Genomic DNA, 23,390 nt, shown 5'->3' on the forward strand with positions numbered 1-23,390 from the left:
GACTGCAGGAGGGATCAGTCTCATCCTGCACTCACCGGGCGGTGGGAAGTGGAACGACCTGGCCCCAGCCTGCTCTGCTCCACCAGCTCCCTGCTGCGGCGCTGGTGAGTGCTGGGGGGCGTTTCCCCCCACCGCCCAAGTTCCAAGGCTGGGAGCAGAGTGCAGCAGGCTGGGGCTGGATCACTCCACTTCCCACTGCCCCGTGAGTGTGGGATCTGGCCTGCCCTGCAATTACCGGGCGGCGGGAAGTGGAGTGACCTGGCCCCAGCCTGCTCCGCTCTGCCAGCTCGGACTGGGGGACGGGGTGTTGTGTAGGGCACCAAAATGTCTAGGGACAACCCTGAATAGATTTTTCCACAGGGACCGATGGCTGTTAGAATAGAGCTATTCAGGCTGCTTGTACAGGCCTAGACTTTAAGAACTTAGGTGTATTTTTAACACTCAGCTAGTGACAGGGGTATAAAACAAAGAACCAAAGTCCCAGTCTGCCTGTCTGGGCCTTCTCTCCCTAGGAGAGTCTGAGCCCTTGTTCATAGGTGTCATAAACAGATAGTTAAGGGTTAATGTCTCTTTTACCTGTAAAGGGTTAAGAAGCTCCGTAAAGCTGGTGGACACCTGCCCAGAGGACCAATGGGGGACAGATACTTTCAAATCTTGGTGGAGGGAAGTCTTTGTTTGTGCTCTTTGTTTGGGGGTTGTTCGCTCTTGGGACTAAGAGGGACCAGACGTCCATCCAGGCTCTCCAAATCTTTCTGAATCAGTCTCTCATGTTTCAAACTTGTAAGTAATTAGCCAGGCAAGGCATGTTAGTCTTATTTTTGTTTTCTCAACTTGTATATGATCCTTGTTTGCTGAGAGGATTTTACCTCTGCTTGCTGTAACTTTGAACCTAAGGCTAGAGGGGTTTCCTCTGGGCTATATAAATCTGAAAAGTATTTTCCATTCTGATTTTACAGAGATGATTTTTATCTTTCTTTGTTTAATTAAAAGTTTTTTCTTTTAAGAACCTGATTGATTTTTCCTTGTTTTAAGATCCAAGGGGATTGGGTCTGGACTCACCAGGGATTGGTAGGGGAAAAGGAGTGGGGATGGTTAATTTCTCCTTGTTTTAAGATCCAAGGGGTTTGGATCTGTGTTCACCAGGGAATTGGTGACGCCTCTCAAGGCTGCCCAGGGAGGGGAATGTTTTGGGGGGACAGGGAGTGATCCAGACACTAACTTCTGGATGGTGGCAGTGTTACCATATCTAAGCTAGTAATTAAGCTTAGAAGGGTCCATGCAGGTCCCCCACATCTGTACCCTAAAGTTCAGAGTGGGGAAAAAACCTTGACAGTAAGCTAAGGCCTTTGGCAAAGCAGCAGGGGCAGCCATACACTGGGAAGTGAACGGTCACATCCTCACCTCCCAAACCCGTCACACTGAACTAAGGTGGGGTTGGGCTGTTAGGAAGATGATCCTGTCCCAATAGTGCCCATCACCACCAGATAAAGAAACAGATCTTAAGGGAGCATCCGGTCTGGCAAGAAATCTCTTCTCAATGGTTGTGGTTGTGAAACCGTCATTTCTGTAGAGTTCATCTTTATGGCCCCCGCTTTTCTGTTGTCAATCTGTCTGGTCCTCTAATTCTTTCTGTCTGCTGCACAATTAATTTTACTGGGTGTAAGTTAATTAGGGGTGTGGGATGTAATTGGTTAGAGAATTCTGTTACAACAGGTTAGAATTGGTTAATTACATTTCAGTAAAATGATTGGTTAAGGTCTCGCTGAGAATATTACCGTATAAACTGGGGTCAAACAGGCAGTGGGCGGGGAAATTGGAATCATGCTTGCTAACGGGGGGATGGGAATAGGGAACGGGGAACAGGGACACAGGCAAGGCTCTGGACTGTCGGAGCTGGGAAGGGGGACGTGAGGTAAACACTCTGCAGTGTCAGAGCTCATAGACTCATAGACTTTAAGGTCAGAAGGGACCATTATGATCGTCTAGTCCGACCTCCTGCACAACGCAGGCCACAGACTCTCACCCACCCACTCCTGTAACAAACCTCTGACCTATGTCTGAGCTATTGAAGTCCTCAACTCATTGTTTAAAGACTTCAAGGTGCAGAGAATCCTCCAGCAAGTGACCCATGCCCCACGCTGCAGAGAAAGGTGAAAACCCCCCAGGGTCTCTGCCAATCTGCCCTGGAGGAAAATTCCTTCCTGACCCCAAATATGGTGATCAGCAAAACCCTGAGCATGTGGGCAAGACTCACCAGCCGGACACCCAGGAAAGAATTGTCTGTAGGGATGTGGGGTAAACGCTCTGTGGTGTCAGAGCTGGGTAGGGAACACTGGGGAACGGACTCTGTCCGTGTATAGAGATCAGCCTGACTGGTGTGAAGGGCTTTGGAATCTGCTTGCTTGGAAACTAACCCCAGTAAACATCCTTCTGTCTGTGCTTCGGAGTTCTGGTCTTTTGCTGCTTGCTGTCTGTGTGACAAGAGCCAGGGAAGCGGGCAGGGGAAGGGAAAGCCCTCTAACAATGGCTCCTTGCTCCTCTCCCTCCAGGCTCAGGGGTCAAGGATGGGCAGGACTCCAGGCTCTGCTTGAGGGATCCTGGCACAGGGGCTGGTGGGGGAGAAAGGATTGTAGATTCTGACCTGCACTCTGGAGAAGAGGTAATAAGTGAAGGAGTATTTTTGATTCTTACGTTGCTTCAATGTCCCCAGGGCTAGAATTCTACATTCCATAGGGCCAAATGAGGGGGTGAAGCCATTTGGCTAATGAAAACCAGTGATCCAGGGGAGGTTTGCACTCACAACCTCAGCACTGCCCTATAAGTACTGTGTGCTAATCAATTGTGCCACTGGAGCACCTGTTAATTCCTAGTCTCTCAGTCCCCTAGGTTGATAAAGGCAAGGAGTGACCCCAAAACATTCTCAGTGGGGTTAGGAGCTGGTATCAACAAGTGTTGTACTTGGTGGGGTGGATTCTTCTTAAGGCTTCCAGGCACCATTTGACCCTTTTGTTCGTCCCTGTGTAATAACAGAGATGACTGAGACTCACTGTAGAGTCTTGCTGCAGACCAACAGATCTGAAATCACTGATCACCAGGTCTGAGCATTCGTCCTGCTTTGGGACAGCTGTCTCTCATCCAACAAACTGCCCAGTCTGCGCTAGCAGTGAGGCTCCCTCACTAACATGCTGAAATCAGGGAGAGCTGTGTGAAGTGCTGGGACCCAGGGGTGCCTGAACAGGGGCGAACAACACCCCAGGACTTTTAAAAATGGGAGGGCTCTGCCTTGCCACTTTGTAATGACCATAAGAGTGAGTGAGGGTGGGGAGGAGGCCGAGAGAAGTGAGCGGGAGGAGGGGTCTTGGGGGAAGAGGCAGGATAGGAGTGGAGGTTAGCAGGAGGGGTGTGAGGAGAGGGCTGCCCGCAGCAAGTAATGGGGGTGGGGGCATGCAGGGGAACTGCTCCCTGTCCCAGCTCACCTCTGCTCCGTCTTCTCCCCTGAGCACGCTGCCCCCCGCTCTAATTCTCCTCCCCTCCCAGGCTTGCGGCACTAAACAGCTGATTAGCACCGCAAGTCTGGGAGGCGGGAGAAGTGGAGCAGCACCAGCGTGCTCAGAGGAGAAGGCAGAGGGGAGGTGAGCTGGGTTGGGGAGCTGCTGCAGGGGGGGCTGCCTGGCTCTTTGCCATGGCCCCCACCCCTGCTCCACCCCAGCCCTGCCCCCCCGCCCCTCCGCCCCTGCACTCACTGCATGGTCCACTCCTCTGGCTCCCAGCCATGCTGCCGGCGAGTGCTGTGTGGCAGTTCCCCTCTCTCCCCAAACTTGGGAGCCAGGGGAGCAGAGCAGGCTGAGGCCCCAGGCCTGTGTGTGGGGAAGCAGAGGGGGGCTGGTCCCAGCCTCTGTGGGTGACAGGGTGTTGGCTACTTCCTGCAGGAAGTGGAGTGACCCGGCCCCAGCCTGCTATTGCACAATTCCCAGCCATGCCGCACAGCGTGCCCCGAGAGGGAGTGGGGGGCCAAGCAGATGATCGAGCACGAGGGGGTCATTCTCATTGGTAGCTGTCTCGTGGCAGTGAGTTCAACAAGCCTTGGCACATGCTGTGTGGGGCAGGAGGTCCTTGTATTTGGAGCAGTGGGAGTGAACTGCGTGCAGTTGTGTCTCTGAGCACAACTGTGAATGTTATGGTGTGTGTGAGGGGTTATTGTGAGTGTGGCTGGGGGTGTGAATGTTTCTCTCTCTGGGGGTTGGACTAAAATGTCCCTCTGGGTGTGTTGTATGTGAGTATTCTTGGGATTGTGTGAGTCCCTTTGTGTGTGTGTGTGTGTGTGTCACTTGCTGCAGAATACAAAATCCTGCAAAGCCATTTCCTACTGGTTAGCCTAGCAACACACTGATACAGTGTCACAGATGCACACACACACAGAGCAGGGCTCAGCAGAAGGCAGCAGGGACACACACGTCTCCCCTGGGCCAGCTTGGACAATTGTCCATCACTACTCGGCACAGTGCTGGTGCCCCCACACGAGGGTGGGCAGTGACCGGGGAGAGAGGGCAGATGTGCTGGATCTTTAAAAGCAGCAAAGAGTCCTGTGGCACCTTATAGACCAACAGACGTATTGGAGCATGAGCTTTCGTGCATGAATTCCCACTTCGTCGGCTAGATTCAGAAGGAAGCACTTTGGGAAAATCAATCAAGGCCCTTAGCAGAGCTGGGACACAGACCCAGTGACCCCTGCACCACCCTGGGAGGGCAGTGGGGTTTAGTGGTCAGAGCAGGGAGGGGCTGGACACCAGGACCCCTGGGTTCTATCCTTGGCTCTGGAAGTGGAAGGGGTCTAGAGCAGGGGGACTGGGATCCAGGACTCCTGGGTTCCATAGGGGAGACTCTTTTTCCCTTTGCTTCCCTCCCTCGAGAGCCCAGCCCAGCCCCCTAGTGGAGACTGAGCAGGAGTCGGGGGAGTTGTTCTCCCACTCTGGAGTTATGATTCAAACTCCTCCCCCAGGGAATGTGACATCACAGAATCTGCCCTCCCCAACACAGAGTGGGGTTAGGAGGGTTCTAGCTGCAGACACCCCTTGTCATTGCAAAAAGCCCCCAAACCTACTTGCACCCACAAAACACCCTCTCAGGCTATACACCCCCTGCTAGGACAGGACCTCTTGCTCCCACCCCTTTTCTGATCACCACAAGCTGCTCCCAGCCAGGCACCACATCCCATTCACACACCTTTTGTCACTACGTAGCTCAGTGGCAATCACTGCCCCGAAGTGACTCCGGTGCAGGCACTCCCCACACGAACTCCCCACACCGGATTCTGTCCACACACAGAGAATTCTCTCTGCCCGGCTCCTTCGGTTCATCTCGCTGCTCCCAGTACTGCCGCCAGACACTGCTCATCTGCATAACCCCGCCCACGGACACGTGACACCTTCTCTCCTGCTGGTTTCAAGGGAGTGAGTTGCCCTTGGGGAGTGAGCAGGTCACAGCACGTCACAGCCCCAGCCAGGCCGGCTCCAGGCACCAGCTCAGCAAGCAGGTGCTTGGGGCGGCCAAGGGGAAGGGGCGGCACGTCGGGCTCTTTGGCAGCAATTCGGCAGCAGGTCGCTCGGTCCCTCTCGGAGGGAAGGAGCTGCCACCAAATTGCCACCGAAGAATAAGGCAGCGCAATGGAGCAGCCGCCGATTGCGATCGTGGGTTGTTTTTTTTTCCCCGCCGCTTGGGGTGGCAAAAACCCAGCCCTGGCCCCAGCACACATCATAGCACGTCACAGCCTGGGGCAGGGAGATATTGGGGGAGGGGATGAGGGGAGAATGGGGGACGGAGAGACCCAGCCTTATAGACCCATAGGGGCAGGGAGATATTGGGAGAGGGGATGAAGGGAGGGAGAGACCCAGCCCCATAGACCCATAGGGGCAGGAGATATTGGGGTCAGGAGGAGAGGAGAGGAGGTTGGCAGAGACCCAGCCTGGAGTGCAGGGAAAATGAGGTGGGGTGGAGGGAGGTGGGGAACAGAAGAGACATGTGTGGAGTGGTGAAATGTTGGTCCAGGGAAACTGAGTCTCTCCCAGGACATGCTGTGCAGGGGGGAGCACAGGGGCAGAGAGAGAGACCCAGCCCCACAGAGCCCAGGAGGGATATTGGGGGCAGGGGAGGGATGGAGGGATGAGAGACCCAGGGCCATAGAACTCCCATGGCTCCCAAGTTTGTGGGGAGGGGGGAACCACTCCACAGCACTTGCTGGCGGCATGGCTGGGAACCACGGGAGTGGACCAGGCTGGAGCTGGGTCACTCTATTTACCATGCAGTGAGTGCAGGGGCAGGAGGGCGGGACTGGGGCGGAGCAGGGGCAGGGGCCATGGGGAAGAGCCAGGCAGCCCCTCCTGCAGCATCTTCCAGCCCCAGCTCCCCACTGCTCTGCCTTCTCCCCTGAGCACGGCCGGCACTGCTCCACTTCTCCTGCCTCCCAGGCTTGCGGTGCCAATCAGCTGTTTAGTGTGACAAGCATAGGAGGGGAGGAGAATTAGAGCGTGGGCGGCGTGCTCAGGGGAGAAAACAGAGCAGAGGTGAGCTGGGACAGGAAGCGGTTCCTCTGCACGCCCCCGCCCTTGTTACTTGCTGCGGGAAGCCCTCTCCCCGCACGCCCCCAAGCCCCCTCCCCAGCTTACCTCCTCTCCACTGCCTCATCTGAGTGTGGCTTTTGGTTCTCCCAACCACTTGGCACCCTAGGCAGCTGACTAGTTCGCCTAGTGGTTGCACCGGTCCTGGACACTGCCTATCAGCAGGATTCCTCCTCCTCCTCCTCAGTAAGATTAAATCTCCGCAGCTAGACAGCTGGTGCATCTGCTGCACCACAGTCCCCCATGCCTGAGCCTCCCTGCCAAAGCCCTGCACCCGGCTCCAGAGAATTAAGTCTCACATCTCACTGGGAACTCGACTTCTTGTGCTCAGAGAGTCTCGGCCCCCCTCAGTAGCTGACCTGAGAAACACAGCGTCTGCAAAAGCAGCAAAGAGTCGTGTGGCACTTTATAGACTAACAGACATATTGGAGCATGAGCTTTCATGGGTGAATCCCCACTTCGTTGGATGCATCAGTGTTTGCCTTTTCCAAAGAAGTGCCTGGAGTGCCTTTTTTTATGTGACCCCGTGGCCTAATGGATAAGGCGTCTGATTTCGGATCAGGGGATTGAGAGTTTGAGTCCCTTGGTGGTTGTGCTTGTGCAGCTTTACCTTTGGGCTAAAAGTCCTGCTCCCTTCAGGGCTGAAACCTCTTCTTGGCTGCTCAGGCCAATGCTCTGGCTTCAGCTAGAGCCCTGGGAAGGAGTTGGGGGGAATGGGCATCACAAAGGCTGGGGCAGGAGCCCCAGGTGCTTCCAGTGTAGCCTTTGCCCTTCCTGACTTGCCAAAGAAAATGGGCGGCTGCCCAGGGCTAGTGTGTAGAGCAGTTTCCCTCTTCCAAATGTGTGCCAGTCTCTGTGTTTGAGGTGGTTTGCTACATGGGAGAAAGTGATCATGAAATCATAGAATTTGCAATTCTAAGGAAGGGTAGAAGGGAGTACAGCAGAATAGAGATAATGGATTTCAGGAAGGCGGATTTTGGTAAGCTCAGAGAGCTGATAGGCAAGGTCCCATGGGAATTAAGACTGAGCGGAAAAACAACTGAGGAAAGTTGGCAGTTTTTCAAAGGGATGCTATTAAGAGCCCAAAAGCAAGTTATTCCGATGGTTAGGAAAGGTAGAAAATGTGGCAAAAGACCACCTTGGCTTACCCTTGAGATCTTGCGTGACCTACAAAATAAAAAGGAGTCATATAAAAAATGGAAACTAGGTCAGATCACGAAGGATGAATATAGGCAAATAACACAGGAATGCAGAGGCAAGATTAGAACAGCAAAGGCACAAAATGAACTCAAACTAGCTATGGGAATAAAGGGAAACAAGAAGACTTTTTATCAATACATTAGAAGCAAGAGGAAGACTAAGGACAGGGTAGGCCCACTGCTCAATGAGGAGGGGGTAACAGTAACGGGAGACTTGGAAATGGCAGAGATGCTTAATGACTTCTTTGTTTCGGTCTTCACTGAGAAGTCTGAAGGAATGTCTAGTACAGTGAATGCTTACGGGAAGAGGGTAGATTTAGAAGAGAAAATAAGGAAAGAGCAAGTTAAAAATCACTTAGAAAAGTTAGATGCCTGCAAGTCACCAGGGCCTGATGAAATGCATCCTAGAATACTCAAGGAGTTAATAGAAGAGGTATCTGAGCCTCTAGCTATTATCTTTGGGAAATCATGGGAGACGGGGGAGATTCCAGAAGACTGGAAGGGGGCAAATATAGTGCCCATCTATAAAAAGGGAAATAAAAACAACCCAGGAAACTACAGACCAGTTAGTTTAACTTCTGTGCCAGGGAAGATAATGGAGCAGGTAATCAAAGAAATCATCTGCAAACACTTGGAAGGTGGTAAGGTGATAGGGAATAGCCAGCATGGATTTGTAAAGAACAAATCGTGTCAAACTAATCTGATAACATTCTTTGATAGGATAACGAGCCTTGTGGATAAGGGAGAAGCGGTGGATGTGATATATCTAGACTTCAGTAAGGCATTTGATACGGTCTCGCATGATATTCTTATAGATAAGCTAGGAAAGTACAATTTAGATGGGGCTACTATAAGGTGGGTGCATAACTGGCTGGATAACCGTACTCAGAGAGTAGTTGTTAATGGCTCCCAATCCTGCTGGAAAGGTATAACAAGTGGGGTTCCGCAGGTTTCTGTTTTGGGACCGGTTCTGTTCAATACCTTCATCAACGATTTAGATGTTGGCATAGAAAGTACGCTTATTAAGTTTGCGGACGATACCAAACTGGGAGGGATTGCAACTGCTTTGGAGGACAGGGTCAAAATTCAAAATGATCTGGACAAGTTGGAGAAATGGTCTGAGGTAAACAGGATGAAGTTCAATAAAGATAAATGCAAAGTGCTCCACTTAGGAAGGAACAATCAGTTTCACACATACAGAATGGGAAGAGACTGTCTAGGAAGGAGTATGGCAGAAAGAGATCTAGGGGTCGTAGTGGACCACAAGCTTAATATGAGTCAAAAGTGTGATACTGTTGCAAAAAAAGCAAACGTGATTCTGGGATGCATTAACAGGTGTGTTGTAAACAAGACACGAGAAGTCATTCTTCCGCTTTACTCTGCGCTGGTTAGGCCTCAACTGGAGTATTGTGTCCAGTTCTGGGCACCGCATTTCAAGAAAGATGTGGAGAAATTGGAGAAGGTCCAGAGAAGAGCAACAAGAATGATTAAAGGTCTTGAGAACATGACCTATGAAGGACGGCTGAAGGAATTGGGTTTGTTTAGTTTGGAAAAGAGAAGACTGAGAGGGGACATGATAGCAGTTTTCAGGTATCTAAAAGGGTGTCATCAGGAGGAGGGAGAAAACTTGTTCACCTTAGCCTCCAATGATAGAATAAGAAGCAATGGGCTTAAACTGCAGCAAGGGAGATTTAGGTTGGACATTAGGAAAAAGTTCCTAACTGTCAGGGTAGTTAAACACTGGAATAGATTGCCTAGGGAAGTTGTGGAATCTCCATCTCTGGAGATATTTAAGAGTAGGTTAGATAAATGTCTATTAGGGATGGTCTAGACAGTATTTGGTCCTGCCATGAGGGCAGGGGACTGGACTCGATGACCTCTCGAGGTCCCTTCCAGTCCTAGAGTCTATGAGTCTATGAGTCTATGGAGCCTGGGTGTTTCTCTGCTTCTCGCCAGCTGGAGAAAAGCCTCTTGGGGTAAAATCTCCTGCCCCATGGCAAAAGTGAGCACCTTGAGTGGGAATGGTAAGAGGCCCCACCAGGGGGGCTGGCCCTGCTTTCCTACCCTCTTCGATAACGGCCACAGAGCATCAGCAGCTGCCTCGCATGCTGGTCTGTGGGTGGCCTTCAGTGGGTGTTTGGCATGGCAGGGAGCAGGCTGGCTGAGTGTTTTTGTGCCTGTCTGAAGGCCACACATAGGCATGGTCCTGCCCTCCTCTTGCCCTGTCCTCGGTTGTTGTGTGGCTTTTAAGCCTTCCCTTGGAGCTGTCAGCGCCAACCGCCTCTGCTCTAGGTGCCCAGAGGAGGAGAGGTGTGCTGGGCTCCAGCCTGGGAAACCTGGCCCTGGCACTCCTTCTTTTAAATGCCATGTGGGCAAGAGGAAGAGCTGCAGCTACAGGGACCAAAGTTGTGGACATCAGATGAAGCAGCAAGAAACCAAACCATCAGGTCAACCCGCAGGAATCTCTAGCCAGACTGTTAAGTTCTAGGACCCCACCCTATAGCGGCCAGCTGGACCAAAGACCTATCTCCAGTGGGCATCAGTGACCCATGAGGAGGAGAAAAAACCCTTGCTGAAGTTTACCCAGGTAGAAAGTAACTATAAACATTGAGCTCCAAGACTTTGCAGCAAACTACAATATCTGCAGGAGGTCCCACTGAGATTTGAACTCAGATTCCAGGATTCAAAGTCCTGAGTGCTGCCCATTACACCATGGAACCTGCTCCCATTTTATTTTCTAGACCCCTGGGTCTCTCGGCTGACTGGTTTGCACTCTGCACTTATTGCTTCCTCTCGCAGGACTCTCTCTCCTCCTCCAGCGACTGTTGTCCTGCACTATGGGATCCGCGGGTCCTGCCCTGAGTCCCCACATCCCCCTGCTTGGTCTCCATTCCCTGCAGGCTGCAAAAATGTCAGGGGAGGACGCCCCTCCCTTCACTCGGTGCTCCCGCTCATATAGGCCAGCTGCAGCCTCATCTCATGGAACTCGGGCAGCTGTCACTTGATCCGGTTGTACAGTCACAGGATCACTGGCTCCCCAGCCTGGATGCTCTTGTGGAAATCCCACAGGCAACACTGCAGGACTTGGCACCATTGGTTTCTTTGATATTGCGGTGTTTGCCTGACCGCTGGAACAAAGCCGCCAACTCCTCCCTCACCGACTTCTGTCAATCCCTCTGGTTGCCATAGAACCCTCTGATGCTTTCCTGTTCTGCCAACACCGCCAGGCCTCACCCCCCTGCTCCTTTATCTTGCAAGCTCTGGATGTTCAGCTTCCAATGTCCTCTGCCCTGGGTCAGGGACAGGGACAGCTCCAGGCACCAGCGCAGCAAGTGCATGCCTGGGACGGCAAGCTGCAGGGAACGGCCTGCCAGTCACTGTGAGGGTGGCAGTCAGGCTGCCTTCAGCAACATGCCTGCAAGAGGTCCTCTGGTAATGTGGATGTTGCCTCTCTCCTGATTCCTGAGGAAAGGAACCTTTCCAGGAGATGGCCATGGATTCTAGGAATCTGCATGTGGCTGGTGGAGAAGCACCAGGAATCAATTGGCTCCTGGCACACAAGGCAATTTAAAACTGGGTGCCCAGACAGGGGCTTAAACCCTGGATTCTCAGATTAAGAGCTTGATGTGCTACTAACTGAGCTAGTTGAGATCATCTTCTCCGTTCACCCCAAGAGCGAGCAGATAGGCAAAAGAGAGGCAAAAAATGTCCCCAGAACCCCTCCTCTTTTTCTGCACAGCCGCTGACTGTCAGCAGGATTACTCCTCCTCCTCCCTTCTGTGCCTCAGTGTGACTAAATCTCCACACCTAGACAGCCGGTCCATCCGCTGCACCCCAATCCCCCATGCCTGAGCCTCCCTTCCAAAGCCCTGCACCTGGCTCCATAGAATTAGGTCTCACGTGTTGCTGGGAACTCGACTTCTTGTGCCCAGAGAGTCTCAGCCCCCCTCAGTAGATGACCTGAGAAACACAGTGTCTGCCTTTTCCAAAGAAGTGCTTGGAGGGTATTTTCTTATGTTACCATGTGGCCTAACGGATAAGGTGTCTGAGTGTGGATCAGAAGATTGAGGGTTTGAGTCTCTAGGTGGTTGTGTTTCTGCAGTTTTACTATTGTGCTGAACGTCCTGCTCCCTTCAAGGCTGGAACCTCTTCTTGGCTGCTCAGGCCAATGCTCTGGCTTCAGCTAGAGCCTGGGAAGGAGTTGGGGGTTGGGTGTCACAAAGGCTGTGGCAGGAGCCCCAGGTGCTTCCAGTCTAGCCTTTGCCCTTCCTGACTTACCAAAGAAAGTGGGCGGCAGCCTGGGCTAGCGTGTGCACCTGTCCCTGTGCTGGAGGGTACTTGCTACATAGCGTCTTGGGAGCCTGGGTGTTTCTCTGCTTCTTGCCAGCTTGGGAAAAGCCTCTTGGGGTAAAATCTCCTGGCCCACAGCAAAAGTGAATACCTTGAGTGGGACCAGTCAGAGGCCCCACCATGGGGGCTGGCCCTGGGCCCTGCTTTCCTTCTATCTTCTGATGTTGGCTACAGAGCATCAGCAGCCGCTCTGCATGCTAGTGACCTTCAGTGGGTGTTTGGCATGGCAGGGAGCAGCCTGGCTGGGTGTTTTTGTGCCTGTCTGAAGGCCACACCTAGATATGGTCCTGCCCTCAGTTGCTCTGTGGCTTTTAAGCCTTCCCTTGGAGCTGTCAGCACCAGCTGCCCAGAGGAGGAGAGGTGTGTGGGGTCACTTTTACAGATGCCCCTTCCTTGGTACTGCTCCTGCTCAGCTGCACAGAAGAGTTTTCATCCCCAACCCCTGCTTAGCAGCCCTCTGGCACCATTCCTGAGGCTGCCCTGCCTCACTTTCTTCCCACCATGTTGAGAAAGACAGCTCTCATCATTAAAGGTCAGATGGGCCAACTAGGGGCAAGTAAGCCCCTTCTGTGTTTTCCTACTGCAGATCCCAAGGTCAGGAACTCACCTTGGGTGGAGGCACTGCTGTGCTCATAGACTCATAGACTCATAGGTCAGAAGGGACCAATCTGATCATCTAGTCTGACCTCCTGCACAAGGCAGGCCACAGAACCCCACCCATCCAATTTTATACAACCCCTATCCCAGGACCGAGTTATTGAAATCCTCAAAAATGGTTTGAAGACCTCAAGCTGCAGAGACACCACCAGCAAGCGACCCGTGCCCCACGCTGCAGGGGAAGGCGAAAAACCTCCAGGGCACCTGCCAATCCGCCCTGGAGGAAAATTCCTTTCCGACCCCAAATATGGCGATCAGCTAAACCCTGAGCATGTGGGCAAGAGTCACCAGCCAGCACCCAAGAAGGAGTTCTCCGCAGCAACTCAGTACCCATCGCATGCAACATCTCCCCGCAGACCACTGAGCAGACCTGTCTGGTGGTAATTCAAGATCAATTGCCCAAATTAACGATCCTATCATAACATCCCCTCCATATACTTATCAAGCTTTGTCTTAAAGCCAGGAAAGTCTTTTGCCCCTACTACTTCCCTCGGAAGGCTATTCCAGAACTTCACTCCCCTAATGGTCAGAAACCTTTGTCTAATTTCAAGTCTAAACTTCCTAATATCCAGTTTATACCCATTCGTCCTCGTGGCTACATTAGTACTAAACTTAAATAATTCCTCTCCCTCCCTAACGTTAACCCCCTTGATATATTTATATAGGGCGAGCATATCCCCCCTCAGCCTTCTTTTGGCCAGGCTAAACAAGCCAAGCTCTTTGAGTCTCCTTTCATAAGGCAGTTTTTCCATTCCTCGGATCATCCTCATAGCCCGTCTCTGAACCTGTTCCAGTTTGAATTCATCCTTCTTGAACATGGGACACCAGAACTGCACACAGTATTCCAGATGGGGTCTCACCAACGCCGTATACAACGGTACTAACACCTCCTTATCCTTGCAGGAAATACCCCGCCTGATGCATCCCAAAATCGCATTTGCTTTTTTAACAGCCGTATCACATTGGCGACTCATAGTCATTCTGCTATCAACCAGTACCCCAAGGTCCTTCTCTTCCTCCGTCGCTTCCAACTGATGCTCCCCCAACGTATATCCAAAATTCTTATTATTAATTCCTAAATGCATGACCTTGCACTTTTCACTATTGTATTTCATCCTATTCCTATTACTCCAGTTTACAAGGTGGTTCAGATCTTCTTGAATAGTATCCCTGTCCTTCTCCGTGTTAGCAATACCCCCCAGCTTCGTGTCATCCGCGAACTTTATTAGCACATTCCCGCTCTTTGTGCCAAGGTCAGTAATAAAAAGGTTAAATAAGATTGGTCCCAAAACCGATCCTTGAGGGACTCCACTGGTGACCTCCTTCCAGTCCGACAGTTCACCTTTCAATACGACCCTCTGGAGTCTCCCCTTTAACCAGTTCCTTATCCACCTTACAACTTTCATATTCACTCCCAGCTTTTCCAATTTAACTAACAGCTCCCTGTGCGGAACCGTGTCGAACGCCTTACTGAAATCTAGGTAAATTATATCTACCGCATTTCCTTTATCTAAGTAATCCGTCACCTTCTCAAAGAAGGAGATCAGATTGGTTTGGCACGATCTACCTTTAGTAAATCCGTGTTGCAATTCGTCCCAATTACCATTGACCTCTATGTCCTTAACTACTTTCTCCCTTAAAATTTTTTCCAAGACCTTACATACTACAGACGTCAAGCTTACAGGCCTATAATTACCCGGATCACTCTTTTTCCCTTTCTTAAAAATAGGAACTACATTAGCAATCCTCCAGTCATACGGCACAACACCCGAGATTATCGATCGCTTAAAAATTCTCGCTAACGGGCTCGCAATTTCACGCGCCAGTTCCTTTAATATCCTCGGGTGGAGATTGTCCAGGCCCTCCGACTTCGACCCATCGAGCTGTTCAAGTACGGCCTCTACCTCAGTTGCAGTAATATCCACTTCCATATCCACATTCCCGTTTATCATCCCTCCATCATCGCAAGGTTCCTCACTAGTCTTATTAAAAACCGAGGCAAAGTACTTGTTTAGATGTTGGGCCATGCCTAGGTTATCCTTAACCTCCATTCCATCCTCAGTGTATAGCGGCCCCACTTCTTCTTTCTTTGTTTTCTTCTTATTTATGTGGCTGTAGAACCTTTTACTATTCGTTTTGATTCCCTTTGCAAGTTCCAGTTCAATGCGGCTTTTAGCCTTCCTCACTTTATCCCTACATGTTCTGACCTCAGCAAGGTAGCTTTCTTTACTGATCCTGCCTTCCTTCCACTCCCTGTAAGCTTTCTGCTTTTGTCTAATCCCCTCTCTGAGTTGCTTGCTCATCCAGTTTGGCCTGCAACTCCTGCCCATGGTTCTTTTCCCCTTTCTCGGGATGCAGGCTTCCAACAGTCTCCGCAGCTGTGACTTAAAGTAATTCCAGGCCTCCTCCACATTTAAATCCACTAATTCCTCCGTCCAATCCACTTCCCTAACTAATTTCCTTAACTCTTTAAAATTAGCCCTCGAGAAGTCAAAAACCCTAATCGCAGATCTACATTTGTTTATCCTTCCATCTAGTTTGAACTGAATCAGCTCATGATCACTCGAACCAAGGTTGTCCCCTACCACCATTTCTTCTACGAGGTCCTCACTGCTCACCAACACCAAGTCTAAAATGGCATCCCCTCTCGTAGGTGCTTCAACTACTTGATGAAGAAATCCATCCGCTATCACATCCAGAAAAATCTGACCCCTATTATTCGTGCAAGTACTCGTCCTCCAGTCTATATCCGGGAAGTTGAAGTCCCCCATAATCACACATTTCCCCTTTGTGTTTACTTCATTAAAGACATTAAAGAGGTCTCTATCCATATCCCAATCCGATCCCGGCGGTCTGTAGCACACCCCAAGCACTATCTCAGGGGAAGCTCTAGTTGCTTTTTTCCCCAGCGTGATTTTTGCCCAGACGGACTCCGTCTTATCCATTCCATCGCATCTTATTTCGCTACATTTAATTTCATCATTGATGTACAAGGCTACTCCCCCACCTTTGCCTTTCTTCCTGTCTTTTCTGAACAGCACATAGCCTTCAATACCCGTGCTCCAGTCATGAGTACTATTCCACCAGGTTTCGGTAATCCCTATAATATCCGGCTTCACTTCCTGCACGAGTAACTCCAGTTCCTCCATCTTGTTACCTAGGCTCCTCGCATTAGTGTACAAACCTTTTAATTTTCGGCGTTTGGCGTCAGTGACATTCTTTCCCCCGTCGTGCACAAACTGTCTGCCACCAGCATCGCCCGTTACTCTGGTTTCTACTCCACTATTCCTCCTTGGATCAAATCTTGGGGCCGCAAGGGTATCCCCGCTCACTTTGTTTACTTCCCTCTCCAGGTTATGTTCTGGCGTGGAGATCTCCCGAACATTTCCCAACCATCTCCCCCAACTTTCTAGTTTAAAGCCCTCTTGATGAGGTCGGCGAGCCTCCATCCTAGAATCCTATTTCCCTCCTTGCTGAGATGAAGTCCATCCTGAGCAAACAGTTGTCTATCCGTAAACGCGTCCCAGTGACCGTACATCCCAAAGCCCTCCTTGTAACACCACTCCCTGAGCCATCTGTTGATCGCCATAATCTTGTCCCTCCTTCGTCGCCCCGCTCTAGGAACCGGCAGAATCCCACTGAAGATCACCTGAGCCTCGATGTCTTTAAGCCTCTTCCCCAGTCTGAAATAGTCCTCCTTGATACAGTCCAGTGAGTAACTAGCTGTATCGTTCGTTCCCACATGAAGGATAATCAACGGATTTTTTCCCGCTCCCGCTAAGATCGTATTCAGGCTCAAGTCCACATCCTGTATCTTAGCCCCCGGCAGACAGCACACTCTTCTGTTCTCCCGATCCGGTCTAGTTACAGGCCTGTCTACTCTTCTCAGTAGAGAGTGCTCCCAGAGGGCAAGCCATCTCTGCACAAAACATAATGACAGGGCCTGCCAAAGCCCAGGATTGAACCAGGGACCTGGAGATCTTCAGTCTAACGCTCTCCCAACTGAGCTACTTTGGCAGTTGCATGACAGTATTTTGGCCTGTTGCTTCTCTATCTGGGATGTTTTTGTCAGCAGTCGCACACAAAAAGGACAGGAAAAGAATGGCTGCTTCACACCCCCACTGGAGGAACCCGGCGCCCTTAGCTATGGTGAGTAAGAAGTGTCTGTTAGCTGACAGGGCCTGTCCCCCAGGAGCTGGAACAGTAGCTGCCACCTCACCCTTGGCTCCAGGCTGTGAGAAATGCTCATTGCCTGGCTGCATGGGCGGATGTTGCTCCGTGCTCTGGAGAGCGTCTGTATAGGTCTTTCAACCCACCGTCTTCAATGAGACAGTCTGGTAAGGTCTCAAGTGTCCCCTCCGGCCTGGCAGCTGAGAGTCTGTGCAGACATCAACCCCCCTGCCAGCCCCAGAGCCAGCAGCAGCGCCAGGCCCCCCCCCAGCACCACAGGGGCACTCAATGCACTTGCTGTGGGGAAATGGTTCCTTAGTGTCCAGCTGCTAGAGTGAGAGTCAGGAGAGAGCAGTGTCTGGCTCACCTTGGGGGAGAGAAGAGACCTGATGAGTGCGGATCTCCCTCAGCCTCCCCCGCAATGCTGGTCAGTTGTATTGTCACTGTGATAGTCAGTGCTTCCCTTCAGGGCCGGCCCTAGAGGTGTCCGGGGCAAATCCCATGGAGTCACTGACTTGGCTCCTTTCACACACTAGAGAGAGGAGCAGAACCAGGGTTATGGCTGATCTATGGGGCACTAGGTGAGTGGCAGAGGCTACAGGCACTGAGAGTTTGCCTGACACCTCAGGGACACAGGGGGAGGTGGTGTCCCAGGCATCTCTATGAAAGGAGCAGAAGAGGATTTACTTGGGGTGGGGAAAGACTTGAGAGTGTCTCAGGGGGTTGTACACAGGGAATTGCTCGGATAAGATACTGGCTAAAACACAGGCCTCGCTGTGAGCAGGATTTGAACCTGCGCAGAGGAACCCTATTGGATTTCAACTCCAACACCTTAACCACTCAGCCATCACAGCTGAAGTGTAAAGGTGCCCCAATGCCAGAGAAACTGGTAAAGAATCACAATGACCAGGTGTGAAGTCATCTGAACTACAGAATTCCCACCGCAAACCTGGCTCCCAAAGCACAGGGGGGATTTGGGTTTGTTCTCTTTGCTTAGCCATGTGCAGTCGCACAGAGAGCGCGTTTAAAAGTCTCCCCTCCCACAGAGCGGGAATAGGAAATTATTCTCAACTTGAAGCCTGATGCGAATGAGGATGTCCGGACCACAGGGCTAGGGACTGACCTTTGCTATAGAAACCAGTGACACACGGAACCAGGCTAAGGAAAATGTTTCCTGGAGTCAATAACTGGATTAGCAGCAGTATTGTGCAGAGAAATGTCTCACAAGAGGAGACAGTGCATTGGTGGTTTGGTCGCAGAAGTCACAGCTACAGCAGGGGAGGTCTAGCTTTGGTTTCTGGCCAACAGAGGAAGGAGTTTTATTATCTCCAAATTTCAGTAGAAAAATTCAGACCCAAACTGTGTGTGGTGGGAGTTTCTCTGGTTTCGTTTGTTTTTCTCATTTGAAATGTCCTTGATCATTTTTCTGGGAAAACAATTTGGACAAGGCAAAGGAAGAGTTAGAACAATTACAAATCTCCATGGGAGTAAAGAGGGTCTCTCAGCACCAGGGGAGGGGTGGAGATTTTCATGGAAGGGAGTTGAGGAGATAAATGAGAGGCTTTTGCTCCAGCAAAGGGAGCGGCTTGGGAGTTTCATTTTTACCAAGTGAATCCCCCCCCCCACACACACACACACTGCTTCCCTGCTGCTGCTACCCCAGCTCAAATCTCACTGACACCCCCAGCATGTGACCTACAGCTTTCTCCTGACAAAGCCCTTATCTATCAGAGACAAAATCCCCTCATCTGCCCCTTCTCCCAGCTCAGCCCTCTGCCCCCAGAGCCCAGGACAACCCTGACCTAGCCATGCCGGGGGGTTGGGCTTAATCTTCAAGGTCGAGCGCAAAATCTTCAGCCGGGGATGTTTTGCTCCCTTCCCACCTCGGCCCAAGCGGCAAGGGGGAAATGGATGAGACACGCCGGCTGGAAGACACCTCTCTCCCACTTCTCTATAGCCTTCTGTGACGTTATTAATATGAACTGGGACCGTAGGGATCATTGTTGCCACCACTGTTATATATGTGCAGCAAATATTGTGCAAAGGTTGTCGTGTGAGGTGTCTATGACAAGGTTATGATTTGCTGGTTATAATTTTGCTGGCTGTGCGTTCCATTTTTGTATTTGAAGTTATGAATATGGGCTATGTACTTGTATCTCAAATGCATTTGATTCCAAGTAGCCTCAGTGTCATCAGCCCCCAAGTCCTTCAGGAGTCCATAGCAAAGAGACCCCTCCACCCACAATCCTGGACTCCCTGGGATGTGCCTCCCACACTTCCCCCCAACCCAATGGGGCATCAAGGAATAAAGTGGCAGCATCTGGTGTCAGTGGGGTTCAGTGGCTCAGGCCAGACACCTGAGCTGGGGACCCACCCCCATAGCACTGCTCGAGGGCCTGGGCCCGGAGTGTTCACAGCCCCTTCCTTACCCCTCCGAGCCCAGCCAGGCTCCTCACCTGGAATAAAGCAGAAGCGTCTGTCGGCCTCGCTGCTGTCCAAGTTCCAGGTGCTGCTGTTGTCCCACAGGAAGCGGGCCGAGCTGCTGGGGCTGGGAGAGGGATCCTCCACCTCCTGCCCTGGGAAGGCTGGAAGGTCCCCACTGACTGGGCAGGGCGATGTCTCCTGCTGGAAATCGGGGCTGGGCTCCTGGGGCTGCTGCTGCCCACACAACAAGCCTCGGAACCACCCTGCCCGGTTCTGCACCAGGGCTGGGTCCTGCTTGCCCAGCTGCATCCTGGCCCAGCTCCATTTTGGCCTTGACGGTGCCTCTCCCACCTCGGCGCCTGCACCGGGAGCAGGTTTCCTCTTCCAGAAGGCTGGGCACTTCCACCTCCTGGCCCGGCCGCGAGCTCCTTCCCCGCCATTGGGGACGGTTGGGCCACTCGGCTCCTGGGGAAGATGGCAGCTGCTTTCCACAGGCTCTGGAGCCGCCTGCAGAGCCTTCTTCCTGAACATCCTCAGGAGCCTGGTCATCCTGGAACCGAGCGGGGAGCAGATGTGAGTCTGGGGTCAAGGCAGCCTCTCACTAACCAACTTGTTTGGTCTCTCCCCATCCCTGCCCCAGCCAGAGCAGCTCCTCCTCCCCCCACGGGGGAGCAGGGAGTGCAAGCTACACACACTGGCAGGAGTTCATTGCATGATCTGCTCCCCCTCAACCTTCCCCCTCGTCATCCCTGGGGCTGCAAGAACCGGGGAGTCTCGTCCTTTTCGAGCACTGGGGTCAGTCACAAAGACCACTGGTCACTTTGGACAAGCAGCTCCCTCCTGCCAGCCCAGGACACACTCACACTTCCTCCCACCCATTCCCCACCCAGGCTAGAGAAGGAACAGAACTCAGGAGTCCAGACTTCTCCTGGGAAACCATTCCCCACTTCAAAGTCCCTAGACATAGCAAGGCCAGGGCCCCTTCGTTTCCCATTGATTTCCATGCTCAGCAGTTCCCCGGGTCTGGCCCAGCTCAGAGACTCTCAGCCTGGGGAACAGTCTCCCACAAGGGAAGGGATGGGAGCCCCATTGCTGGGACCTTGCCAAACACGCTGGAGACGGCTCTGGAGAAGCCCCTCCCCAGTCTGAGAGTGAGGGGCTTCTGGGGGCTGTTTGCAAAACTAATGTCCTTTGGGAGAGATTCTCTCCCCCTCTTTCTGCCTCTTCCCAGACAGACAGGGGATGCCACCATGGAGCCCTAATGCCACTCACTTGCTCTGGTGATGAAGCGATGGATGGGGGATGTTCAATGTCATCCCTCGCCCTTCTCCTCACTCTCCAAGCCCAAGACAGGCTGGAGAGGAGGGTGGTGACCTGAGGAGTTACCCTGCCCAGCCAGCAGGCAGGGTGATGACACTGGGCGATCAGCTGGCTGTGAAAACAAGAGTCTGTCTTATTGCCAGGGAAAGGAGAAACTTGGCCAGCAGCAGGGGGTGCAGAACATCACCCTAGTGCAGGGGTGACAGCGCCTCCGGGATCCTGAAATCCCAGCACTTTACACACCTTCCTGGAGCCTCCCAACCCCCCTGGGCTGTCAGAACTGCAACCCCAACCCTACTGATGAGAAACAAACCTGGGGAGGGGAAGCTACTGACTCAGGGTCACACCAAGTGTCAGAAGTATAGATGGGACCCAGCAGTCCTTCTTTCCAGGCCCCTTTGCTAAGCACTGCTGCACACTCCCTCCCACAGCTGGCAATTACAAGCAGGCCGTCATGGCCGCTCCCCCTGCCTATGAGAGGGAGTGTGCTCCGCTGGAGACACTGGACCAGGGGACTGGGAGTCAGGACTCCTGAGTTCCATTGATGGGATTTCATTCTTTCCCGCTATTGAAAAGTGCTGGGAATCTCCCAGACAAAGCTGCTCTGACAGTGCTAATCAGCATCTGACCATTCAAGGACGGAGCGCACTGCCCAGGAGGAGGAGTGTTTGGCTCTGGGGTTGCACTTCATCCCAGTCTAGAGAGAGGGGCCCAGCCATGGAGTTTGGCTCAAGAAGACCAATTCTCCAGTTTGTTAAGGGCATTTTGAATTCCAGTCCTGTGATCCAAAGTGCTTGGTGTCATTTGCAAATTTTAGAAGCATGCTCTCCACTCCATTTTCCAAATCAATAATGAAAATATTGAATAGTACCAGACCCCGGACTGATCCCTGCCAGACCCAACAGGTACATCCTCTCTGTTGGACAGCCAGATATGGAGAAGGGCTCTTGGAGTCTGGGCTTTCAACCAGCTCTGCACCCACATCACACTGATTGCATCTAGACCACATTTCCCTGGTTTGCTTGTGAGACTGTCCTACGGGACTGTGTCAAAAGCCTTAGTAACACCGAGCTAGATCCCATCTACTGTCTACCCACCTTCAGTAGGCCCGGAACCCTGCCGAAGAAGGAAAGAGGATTGGTTTGGAATGATTTGTTCTTGACAAATCCATGCTCACTAGTCCTAAGAACCAAACTATCCTGTTGGTGCTGCTGACAAACTGATAGTTTAAGAATGTACTCCAGTATCTCTCCAGCTATGGAAGTGAGGCGAGCTAGTAAGTCTCAGAGTTCTCTTTGTTCCCTTTTAAAGATAGGTCCTGTCTTGTTGAAGGGTGGGAAGATGTTCTTCTTCAGGGATCTCAGACGAGAACTGGAGCACAACACCTGGTTTGTTAAGGCCACAAAAACAGAGGCAGGAACCTCTTCTCTCCTCCTGGCAAAGAACCCCAGGTACCTGAGAGATAGGAACACACATCCATGAATGGGCTTTAAAAAAGGCAGTGGTTAAAAAGTTTTGCCCCAACCATTTCTTGTTTCCACAGACTAGACATTTTAGCAAACTTCAGAATTCCTTGGTGCTAAACACCGGGAAACTCCCCTTTCTCCTTCACAGAGGGTTTGAACGCCCCTTATATCACCCAGGCTAAGGACTGCCCAGAGTTCGAGAACTGTCCCTGTTCCCATTGGACAGATGGGGAGGCGCCTGAGGTCCAGAGAAGGGAAGTGACCTACCCAAGGGCCTACACAGCAAGGCGGTGGCAGAGCCAGAAAGAGAAGCCACCGGTCCTGACTCCTGTTCTAACAACCAGGAAACCTCCATTCCCCAGAGGCAGGGATAGAGCTCAGGAATTGAGATGGTGGAGAAATTTAATTGATACCATTTCTATCAGAAAATTCCATTCAGACTAAACTACTTTCTTTCTCGAAATCAAAATAAATGGGATGAAAGTTCTTTGCAAAAATATTTTGTTGCAAAACAAAAGCATCTTCTGTTTGTCAGAGTGTGTTAAATTGCCTCATTGCACACAAAGAGGAGACACTTAGATTACAAACATGAGATAAGATGCTTCACTCTGAGCTAAGTAATTGCTGCTCTTAACAATTTCAAAATAAAAAAAAAATACAAATAAAAGAGACTATTTCAGCTAGTCTATTATGTCATAATTTGCTCTGAGCAAAGGTAATAGGACACCTCATATTGTGCACTACCCCTAGTGACACTCTCCAATGGATCCCCATCCTCCACCCACCGAGAGGTAGGTAGAAGCGGATCCTTATTATCCGTACTTGAAAGAGGGAGAAGCTAAGGCTGAGAAAGGAGAATTGACTTGTCTTAGGTCACACAGCCAGCCAGTGGCAGAGTTGGGAATAGGACCCAAGAGCCCTGATTTTCAAACTAACCATCAGATCTTGAATTTCAAACATTGACTGACTTTAGTAAAGTGTTCTCAAATGAGCTGCAGACCAACACTGCACAGTAATTATTCAGCAAGTATTGTAGGAGAACTGCAATGTTAGAGAGAATCATGAACTATTCAGAGACTATTAATGCACTGAAGCAGCAGAATTCATCAAACATATAACTGGTTCTGACTTATTTCCTTGGTCTTCAAAGAAAGCAACAAGGATCTGAGTCTCCTCCCTGTCAATAACCC

The 23,390-nt window shown here is 51.4% G+C and overlaps 3 non-coding genes across 3 annotated transcripts; all 3 read right to left on the reverse strand.

Annotated features, from left to right (window-relative positions):
* Positions 1-10,461: 10,461 nt before the first annotated feature.
* TRNAQ-UUG (transfer RNA glutamine (anticodon UUG)) lies at positions 10,462-10,533 on the reverse strand. Its single transcript has one exon. It is a non-coding gene; the product is annotated as a tRNA-Gln (tRNA).
* Positions 10,534-16,764: 6,231 nt separating this feature from the next.
* On the reverse strand, positions 16,765-16,837 carry TRNAF-GAA (transfer RNA phenylalanine (anticodon GAA)). The gene has a single exon. It is a non-coding gene; the product is annotated as a tRNA-Phe (tRNA).
* A 925-nt stretch (positions 16,838-17,762) lies between these two features.
* On the reverse strand, positions 17,763-17,844 carry TRNAS-UGA (transfer RNA serine (anticodon UGA)). The gene has a single exon. It is a non-coding gene; the product is annotated as a tRNA-Ser (tRNA).
* Positions 17,845-23,390: the final 5,546 nt, after the last annotated feature.

This window comes from Gopherus flavomarginatus, chromosome 21, assembly GCF_025201925.1.
Source record: "Gopherus flavomarginatus isolate rGopFla2 chromosome 21, rGopFla2.mat.asm, whole genome shotgun sequence".
NCBI classification, from domain to species: domain Eukaryota; kingdom Metazoa; phylum Chordata; order Testudines; family Testudinidae; genus Gopherus; species Gopherus flavomarginatus.